This window comes from Lipotes vexillifer, unplaced genomic scaffold, assembly GCF_000442215.2.
Source record: "Lipotes vexillifer unplaced genomic scaffold, Lipotes_vexillifer_v1.1 scaffold437, whole genome shotgun sequence".
Taxonomy (NCBI): Eukaryota; Metazoa; Chordata; class Mammalia; order Artiodactyla; family Lipotidae; genus Lipotes; species Lipotes vexillifer.
In genome coordinates, this window is record NW_006785990.1 from 1,045,536 (window position 1) to 1,055,754 (window position 10,219).

Here is a 10,219-nt window from a genome sequence, read left to right on the forward strand (position 1 = left end):
TGCCACCCCTTACACTCCTACCCCTCCCACGCTCCACTGCAGCCACGGGGTCATCACCTCAGAACTGCCACAGCAACTGACTGAACCTTCTGACCGGGAGCCAGCTGCCTCCTAGCCTTTGTTTTCATTGGGTTTGTCTCAGTTCCCATGACTGGCACACTCCTGGGACAGGGCCTTTACTTCGCTCTTCTCTGTTCCCTCTCCACCCACCTTAGTCCAGAGCTGACTGGAGAACCCCTTTGATAACTTCACCTTAGAGGTAACCTCCCAGATGCTGCTTTCAGTGGAGATGTCACCAAGGATGGTTCAGAAATCCCCAAACGGCACACAGAATAAATTCAGAAACTTGGCAGGATTCTTCTGCCTAGGACAAGCAATAAGGCTGGAGAACTACTTTGGGGCTTCCCACATTGAGGGCTCTGCTAATATTCTGTGGGCTACTCTGAGCTCAGTGGGGTGAGACCATCAGCAGGATGCTGATGGAGGACTGCTGTGGGCCAGGCAGCAGGTCAGGTTAGGGGTACCAAGAGCATGGGATCTAAAAGATGACAGCTACTGTGTCTGCACTCAAGCAGCACATCCTGAGCTACTCTCAAGGCTTGAAATTTCTTCCAGCTCCACCCCACTGCATTAGTTTCTCCCTCTCTTTGAGTACTTACTACACTATCATTTGTTAGTTTTATCAGTGCCCACCAGAGCCAGGCTGGTGCCCACCTGAAGGAAGGTCACCAAACAGATGATGGTCAGGATGACCTCCAACCCCAACTCTCAAAGGAAGCCAGGAAAGGGATTCCAAGGTTGGCCCTGGGAACTCAGGGTTTTTTTGTTTGTGTGTTTAATTTGTGGTTTTTGTTTGTTTTAGTGTAACAGGATATAAAAATTACACTGAGCTCTCAGCTCTTGGTTTCAAATACCATTCTCCAATAAAAGGAACCAGGGTCCCTTGGAGATATGACTCATTCTAGGACTGGGGTAACAAACGTACAAGAAAAACCTGGAGCATCTTGTAGTGCCAGAAAGTAAGGGAGTGCTGAAAAACAAAGCCTCACAATTCTGGGAGTGTTAAGGGGACACAGACGTCAATTGAAAGAGCTCCCAATGGCTAAAGCTGGAGCAATTTGATCAATAAAAGTAGTAATGGTGATAACCCAAAATATAAAATAAATATCCATGAGTCCATGCAGATATAAATGATTGAATTAGTAAATAAATGGGAAAGAAAAGACAAATCTCCCATGCACAAGAATTTCAAATAATGCAGGCTGCTGATGTAAGTTAGTTAAATCTTGAAATTTTTTTTCATAAAAGGCTGCTCCTGTGTTTTATGTTGCAATCTGACCTCGGGACAAGCTTGGTCTGATCTCTATAGTCCAGTAGTTCTCAGTCTTGGCTGCAAGTTAGAAGGTCTGGGAGCTGCTAAAACCCAAATTAAATTGGACCCCAGAAAAATTAAATCAAAATTTCTAGGCATGAAAGCCAGAGACAGTGTTTTCTAAGACTCTCCAGGTGATTCCAATGTGTAGCCAAGGTTGAGAACCATAGTTCTCGTAGTAGGTCTAGATACAGCACCAGGAGGGATTGGCCTTCTCTTGCAGGTAACTCGCTCCAGAGTCTCTAACGGGTCTTCAAGTAAGGTGACTCTTCAGACAAACGAGGCTGAGTATGGTTAGAAGTGTGAACCTCATTGCACTTTTGAGAATCCTCATCACTGCCTTAACTTTCAGCTAAAAAACAGTGAGGCTGGGGCTTCCCTGGTGGCACAGTGGTTAAGAACCTGACTGCCTAATGCAGGGGCCACACGTTCGAGCCCTGGTCTGGGATGATCCCACATGCCGCGGAGCAACTAAGCCCATGCACCACAACTACTGAGCCTGCACTCTAGAGCCCATGAGCCACAACTACTGAGCCCACGTGCCACAACTATTGAAGCCCATGCTCCTAAAGCCCATGCTCCACAAGGAAGAGTAGCCCCTGCTCGCCACAACTAGAGAAAAGCCCACGCTCAGCAACGAAGACCCAATGCAGCCAAAAATAAATAAATAAATAAAACTAATTAAAACAAAAACAGAACAGTGAGGCTGTGAATTCAACTGATCATGTAATTTATCAGATTACTGCTCAAACTTTGGGTCTGACTTTTGGCTACCTCAGGCAGTGGCTACAAGAGGTGAGAGATTCTTTTAGCACAATCCCAGGTTATATGATTTCATTCCTCAAAGAATTCTCAGTAACTTTGAGCAAGTGGTTTTCCTACTGTATTCTCTGAATGGAGGCAATCTCTGTCTCTGACTTTGTTTTTATTAAATAAATGTCTTCACCATTTTGTGAGGTGGGTAGAAGTAAAACCATACAAAACTTGAAATTTCTGAGCTAGCTATTAACTTATGGAAGAAAAACAGTGGGCAGAGGGTTCAAGGGAACTTTGATATGGTTTTTCTTCCTCAATCTATTTGCCCTGACCCTCTTGTAACAGTTATAACTGGTTTGGATTTTCTGGCTGTCATCAATTTCTCCTCGATTTTATCAAAATTTAGCTTTGTTTCGTGTGATTTTATCATATTTAATCCAAACCCTTTTACTGTATACATTTTTTAAGGAATAGAATATTTGTAAATAAAGGTTTTTATCTTGTATAATGTCAAAAAAATAATTATGACATTTTCCTTCTTTCCTTTAACCTCGAAACAATCTCAGAATTACTTTTCTTTTTTCCCAGAACCATTTGAGAATAAGTTGCTGACATGATCATCCTATAATATTAAAGTGCAGCGTTTCTCAACCGGGGTTCCTCAACTGAATGATAGAAGAGGAGGAAATGATTTGAGTGACTATTTATTCCAGTTCTTTCAAGGATTGCACATAATTCATATCATTATGCTCGGGACAGAGTTAATTCATACTACAGTATGGGTGCTTAGGATATTAGAGCTTATTTCTTTCATAGAACACAAAGTTAGGGTGTATTTCCTATGAAAAAGCAACCTATATCAAAGTCAGGAAATTAATATTACTACCATCTAATCCTCAGATCCCATTCAAGGGTTTGCCAAATGGCTTAGTAAAATCCTTTAGAACAATAGGATCCAGTGAAGATTGGTACATTGCTTTTATTTTACTTTTTACTTTTTTATACAGCAGGTTCTTATTAATCATCCATTTTATACACATCAATGTATGTGTGTCAATCCCAATCTCCCAATTCATCACACCACCATCCCCATTCCCCCCGCCGCTTTCCCCCCTTGGTGTCCATACGTTTGTTCTCTACATCTGTGTATCAATTTCTGCCCTGCAAACCAGTTTATCTGTACCATTTTTCTAGGTTCCACATATATGCATTAATATATGATATTTGTTTTTCTCTTTCTGACTTACTTCACTCTGTATGACAGTCTCTAGATCCATCCACATCTCAACAAATGACCCAACTTCATTCCTTTTTATGGCTGAGTAATATTCCATTGTATATATGTACCACACTTCTTTATCCATTTGTCTGTCGATGGGCATTTAGGTTGCTTCCATGACCTGGCTATTGTAAATAGTGCTGTAATGAACATTGGGGTGCACGTCTTTTAATTTTTGGCTGAGTTAGGTCTTTGCTCCTGCACGCGGGCTTTCTCTAGTTGCGGCAAGTGGGGTCTACTCTTCGTTGTGGTGCGCGGGCTTCTCACTGTGGTGGCTTCTCTTGTTGCGGAGCACGGGCTCTAGGCATGCGGGTTTCAGTAGTTGTGGCTCACGGGCTCAGTAGTTGTGGCTCACAGGCTCTAGAGCGCAGGCTCAGTAGTTGTGGCACACAGGCTTAGTTGCTCCGCGGCATGTGGGATCTTCCCGGACCAGGGCTCAAACCCGTGTCCCCTGCATCGGCAGGCAAATTCTTAACCACTGCACCACCAGGGAAGCCCCATGTATCTTTCTGAATTATGGTTTTCTCTGGGTATATGCCCAGTAGTGCGACTGCTGGAGCATATGGTAAATCTATTTTTAGATTTTTAAGGAACCTCCATACTGTTCTCCATAGTGGCTGTATCAATTTACATTCCCACCAACAGGGCAATAGGGTTCCCTTTTCTTCACACCCTCTCCAGCATTTGTTGTTTGTAGATTTTCTGATGATGCCCATTCTAAATGGTGTGAGGTGATACCTCATTGTAGTTTTTATTTGCATTTCTCTAATCATTAGTGATGTTGAGCAGCTTTTCATGTGCTTCTTGGCCATCTGTATGTCTTCTTTGGAGAAATGTCTATTTAGGTCTTCTGCCCACTTTTGGATTGGGTTTTTTTTTTTAATATTGAGCTGCATGAGCTGTTTATATATTTTGGAGATTAACCCTTTGTCCTTTGATTCATCTGCAAATATTTTCTCCCATTCTGAGGGCTGTCTTTTCATCTTGTTTATGGTTTCCTTTGCTGTGCAAAAGCTTTGAAGTTTCACTAGGTCCCATTTTTTTATTTTTTGGTTTTACTTCCATTACTCTAGGAGGTGGATCAAAAAAAGATCTTGCTGTGATTTATGTCAAAGAGTGTTCTTCCTATGTTTTCCTCTAAGAGTTTTATACTGTCCGGGCTTACATTTAGGTCTCTAATCCATTTTGAGTTTATTTTTGTGTATGGTGTTAGGGAGTGTTCTAATTTCATTCTTTTACATGTAGCTGTCCAGTTTTCCCAGCACCACTCATTGAAGAGACTGTCTTTTCTCCATTGTATATCCTTGCCTCCTTTGTCATCAATTAATTGACCATAGGTGTGTGGGTTTATCTCTGGGCTTTCTATCTTGTTCCACTGATCTGTTTCTGTTTCTGTGCCAGTACCATATTGTCTTGATTACTGTAGCTTTGTAGTATAGTCTGAAATCAGGGAGTCTGATTCCTCCAGCTCCGTTTTTTTCCCTCAAGACTGCTTTGGCTATTCGGGGTCTTTTTTGTCTCCATACAAATTTTAAGATTTTTTGTTCTAGCTCTGTAAAAAATGCCATTGGTAATTTGATACGGATTGCATTGAATCTGTAGACTGCTTTGGGTAGCATAGTCATTTTCACAATATTGATTCTTCCAATCGAAGAACATGGTATATCTCTCCATCTGTTGGTATCATCTTTAATTTCTTTCATCAGCGTCTTATAATTTTCTGCATACAGGTCTTTTGTCTCCCTAGGTAGGTTTATTCCTAGGTATTTTATTCTTTTTGTTGCAATGGTAAACGGGAGTGTTTCCTTCATTTCTCTTGCAGATTTTTCATCATTAGTGTATAGGAATGCAAGAGATTTCTGTGCATTAATTTTGTATCCTGCAACTTTACCAAATTCATTGATTAGCTCTAGTAGTTTTCTGGTGGCATCTTTAGGAGTCTCTATGTATAGTATCATGTCATCTGCAAACAGTGACAGTTCTACTTCTTTTCCAATTTGTATTCCTTTTATTTCTTTTTCTTCTCTGATTGCTGTGGCTAGGACTTCCAAAACTATGTTGAATAATAGTGGTGAGAGTGGACATCCTTGTCTTGTTCCTGATCTTAGAGGAAATGCTTTCAGTTTTTCCCCATTGAGAATGATGTTTGCTGTGGGTTTGTCGTATATGGCCTTATTATATTGAGGTAGGTTCCCTCTATGCCCACTTTCTGGAGAGTTTTTATCATAAATGGGTGCTGAATTTTGTCAAAAGCTTTTTCTCCATCTATTGAGATGATCATACGGTTTTTATTCTACAGTTTGTTAGTATGGTGTATCACATTGATTGATTTGCATATATTGAAGAATCCTTGCAACCCTGGGATAAATCCCAGTTGGTCATGGTGTATGATCCTTTTAATGTGTTGTTGGATTCTGTTTGCTAGTATTTTGTTGAGGATGTTTGCATCTATATTCATCAGTGATATTGGTCTGTAATTTTCTTTTTTTATAGTATCTTTGTCTGGTTTTGGTATCAGGGTGATGGTGGCCTCATAGAATGAGTTTGTGAGTGTTCCTTCCTCTGCAAGTTTGTGGAAGAGTTTGAGAAGGAAGGATGGGTGTTAGCTCTTCTCTAAATGTTTGATAGAATTCACCTATGAACCATCTGGTCCTGGACTTTTTGTTTGTAGGAAGATTTTTTTTTTTTGCGGTACGTGGGCCTCTCACTGTTGTGGCCTCTCCTGTTGCGGAGCACAGGCTCCGGATGAGCAGGCTCAGCAGCCATGGTTCACGGGCCTAGCCGCTCTGCGGCATGCGGGATCTTCCCGGACCAGGGCACGAACCCGTGTCCCCTGCATCGGCAGGTGGACTCTCAACCACTATGCCACCAGGGAAGCCCTGTTGGAAGATTTTTAATCACAGTTTCAATTTCATTGCTTGTGATTGGTCTGTTCATATTTTCTATTTCTTTCTGGTTTAGTCTTGGAAGGTTATACCTTTCTAAGAATTTGTCCATTTCTTTCAGGTTGTCCATTTTATTGGCAAAGTGGCTTGTAGTAGTCTCTTAGGATGATTTGTATTTCTGCGGTGTCTGTTGTAACTTCTCCTTTTTCATTTCTAATTTTTTTGATTTGAGTCCTCTCCTTCTTTTTCTTGATGAGTCTGGCTAATGGTTTATCAATTTTGTTTATCTTCTCAAAGAACCAGCTTTTAGTTGTACTGATCTTTGCTATTGTTTTCTTTGTTTCTGTTTCATTTATTTCTGCTCTGATCTTTATGATTTCTCTCCTTCTGCTAACTTTGGGTTTTGTTTGTTCTTCTTTCTCTATTTCTTTTAGGTGTAAGGTTAGGTTCTTTATTTGAGGTTTTTCTTGTTTCTTGAGGTAGGCTTGTATAGCTATAAACTTCCCTCTTAGAACTGCTTTTGCTGCATCCCATAGGTTTGCTTTTTTTCCCCCTTAGGTTTTTTTGTTTGTTTGTTTTTTGTTTTTGCGGTACGTGGGCCTCTCACTGTTGTGGCCTCTCCCGTTGCGGAACACAGGCTCCGGACGCACAGGCTCAGCGGCCATGGCTCACGGGCCCAGCCTCTCCACGGCATGTGGGATCCTCCCGGACTGGGGCACGAACCCGCGTCCCCCGCATCGGCAGGCGGACTCCCAAACACTGCACCACCGCACCACCAGGGAAGCCCCCTCTTAGGTTTTTGATCGTCGTGTTTTCATTGTCATTTGTCTCTCGGTATTTTTTTATTTCCTCTTTGATTTCTTCAGTGAACTCTTGGTTATTTAGTAATGTATTGTTTAACCTCCATGTGTTGTCTTTTTTACGTTTTTATCCCTGTTAATTCATTTCTAATCTCATAGCATTGTGGTCAGAAAAGATGCTTGATATGATTTCAATTTTCTTAAATTTACTGAGGCTTGATTTGTGACCCAAGATGTGATCTATCCTGGAGGATGATCCATGTGTACTTGAGAAGAAAGTGTAATCTGCTGTTTTTGGATGGAATGTCCTATAAATATCAATTAAATCTATCTGGTCTATTGTGTCATTTAAAGCTGTGTTTCCTTATTTATTTTCATTTTGGATGATCGGTCCATTGGTGTAAGTGAGGTGTTAAAGTCCCCCACTATTATTGTGTTATTGTCGATTTCCTCTATTATAGCTGTTAGCTGTTGCCTTATGTATTGAGGTGCTCCTATGTTGGGTGCATATATATTTATAATTGTTATATCTTCTTCTTGGATTGATCCCTTGATCATTATGTAGTGTCCTTCCTTGTCTCTTGTAACATTCTTTATTTTAAAGTCTATTTTATCTGATATGAGTATTGCTACTCCAGCTTTCTTTTGATTTCCATTTGCATGGAATATCTTTTCCCATCCCCTCACTTTCAGTCTGAATGTGTCCCTAGGTCTGAAGTAGGTCTCTTGTAGACAGCATATATATGGGTCTTGTTTTTGTATCCATTCAGCAAGCCTGTTTCTTTTGGTTGGAGCATTTAATCCATTCACATTTAGGGTAATTATTAATATGTATGTTCCTATGACCATTTTCTTAATTGTTTTGGGTTTGTTTTTGTAGGTCCTTTTCTTCTCTTGTGTTTCCCACTTAGAGAAGTTCCTTTAGCATTTGTTGTAGATCTGGTTTGGTGGTGCTGAGTTCTCTTAGCTTTTGCTTGTCTGTAGAACTTTTGATTTCTCCATTGAATCTGAATGAGATCCTTGCTGGGTAATCTTTTTTTTTTTTAAGGCTTCCTAAAGAATATATATATATATTTTTTACATCTTTATTGGAGTATAATTGCTTTACAATGGTGTGTTAGTTTCTGCTTTATAACAAAGTGAATCAGTTATATATATATACATATGTTCCCATATCTCTTCCCCCTTTCATCTCCCTCCCTCCCACCCTCCCTATCCCACCCCTCCAGGCGGTCACAAAGCACCGAGCTGATCTCCCTGTGCTATGCGGCTGCTTCCCACTAGCTATTTACCTTACGTTTGGTAGTGTATATATGTCCATGCCTCTCCCTCGCTTTGTCACTGCTTACCCTTACCCCTCCCCATATCCTCAAGTCCATTCTCTAGTAGGTCTGTGTCTTTATTCCTGTCTTACCCCTAGGTTCTTCATGACATTTTTTTTTCTTAAATTCCATATATATGTGTTAGTATACGGTATTTGTCTTTCTCTTTCTGACCTACCTCACTCTGTATGACAGACTCTAGGTCCATCCACCTCACTACAAATAGCCCAATTTCATTTCTTTTTATGGCTGAGCAATATTCCATTGTATATATGTGCCACATCTTCTTTATCCATTCATCCGATGATGGACACCTAGGTTGCTTCCATCTCCGGGCTATTGTAAATAGAGCTGCAATGAACATTTTGGTACATGACTCATTTTGAATTATGGTTTTCTCAGGTTATATGCCCAGTAGTGGGATCACTGGGTCATATGGCAGTTCTATTTGTAGCCTTCTAAGGAACGTCCACACTGCTCTCCACAGTGGCTGCATCAATCTACATTCCCGGCAACAGTGCAAGAGTGTTCCCCTCTCTCCACACCCTCTCCAGCATTTATTGTTTCTAGATTTTTTGATGATGGCCATTCTGACTGGTGTGAGATGATCTCTCACTGTAGTTTTGATTTGCATTTCTCTGATGATTAGTGATGTTGAGCATTCTTTCATGGGTTTGTTGGCAATCTGTATATCTTCTTTGGAGAAACGTCTATTCAGGTCTTCTGCCCATTTTTGGATTGGGTTGTTTGTTTTTTTGTTATTGAGCTGCATGAGCTGCTTATAAATTTTGGAGATTAATCCTTTGTCAGTTGCTTCATTTGCAAATATTTTCTCCCATTCTGAGGGTTGTCTTTTGGTCTTGTCCATGGTTTCCTTTGCTGTGTAAAAGCTTTGAAGTTTCATTAGGTCCCATTTGTTTATTTTTGTTTTTATTTCCATTTCTCTAGGAGGTGGGTCAAAAACCGGGTAGAGTAATCTTGATTGTAGGTTCTTCCCTTTCATCACTTTAAATATATCATGCCACTCCCTTCTGCCTTGTAGAGTTTCTGCTGAGAAATTAGCTGTTAACCTTATGGGAGTTTCCTAGTATTTGTCATTTTTCCCTTGCTGCTTTTAATAATTTTTCTTTGTCTTTAATTTTTGCCAATTTGATTACTATGTGTCTCGGCATGTTTCTCCTTGGGTTTATCCTGTATGGGAGTCTCTGTGCTTCCTGGACTTGGGTGGCTATTTCCTTTCCCATGTTAGGGAAGTTTTCGACTATAATCTCTTCAAATATTTTCTCTGGTCCTTTCTCTCTTTCTTCTCCTTCTGGGACCCCTATAATGCGAATGTTGTTGCGTTTGATGTTGTCCCAGAGGTCTCTTAGGCTGTCTTCATTTCTTTTCATTCTTTTTTCTTTATTCTGTTCCACAGCAGTGAATTCCACCATTGTGTCTTCCAGGTCACTTATCCATTCTTCTGCCTCAGTTATTCTGCTATTGATTCCTTCTAGTGTAGTTTTCATTTCAGTTATTGTATTGTTCATCTCTGTTTGTTTGTTCTTTAATTCTTCTAGGTCTTTGTTAAACATTTCTTGCATCTTCTCGATCTTTGCCTCCATTCTTTTTCTGAGGTCCTGGATCATCTTCACTAGCATTATTCTGAATTCTTTTTCTGGAAGGTTGCCTATCTCCACTTCATTTAGTTGTTTTTCTGGGGTTTTATCTTGTTCCTTCATCTGGTACATAGCCCTCTGCCTTTTCATCTTGTCTATCTTTCTGTGAATGTGGTTTTTGTTCCACAGGCTGCAGGACTGTAGTTC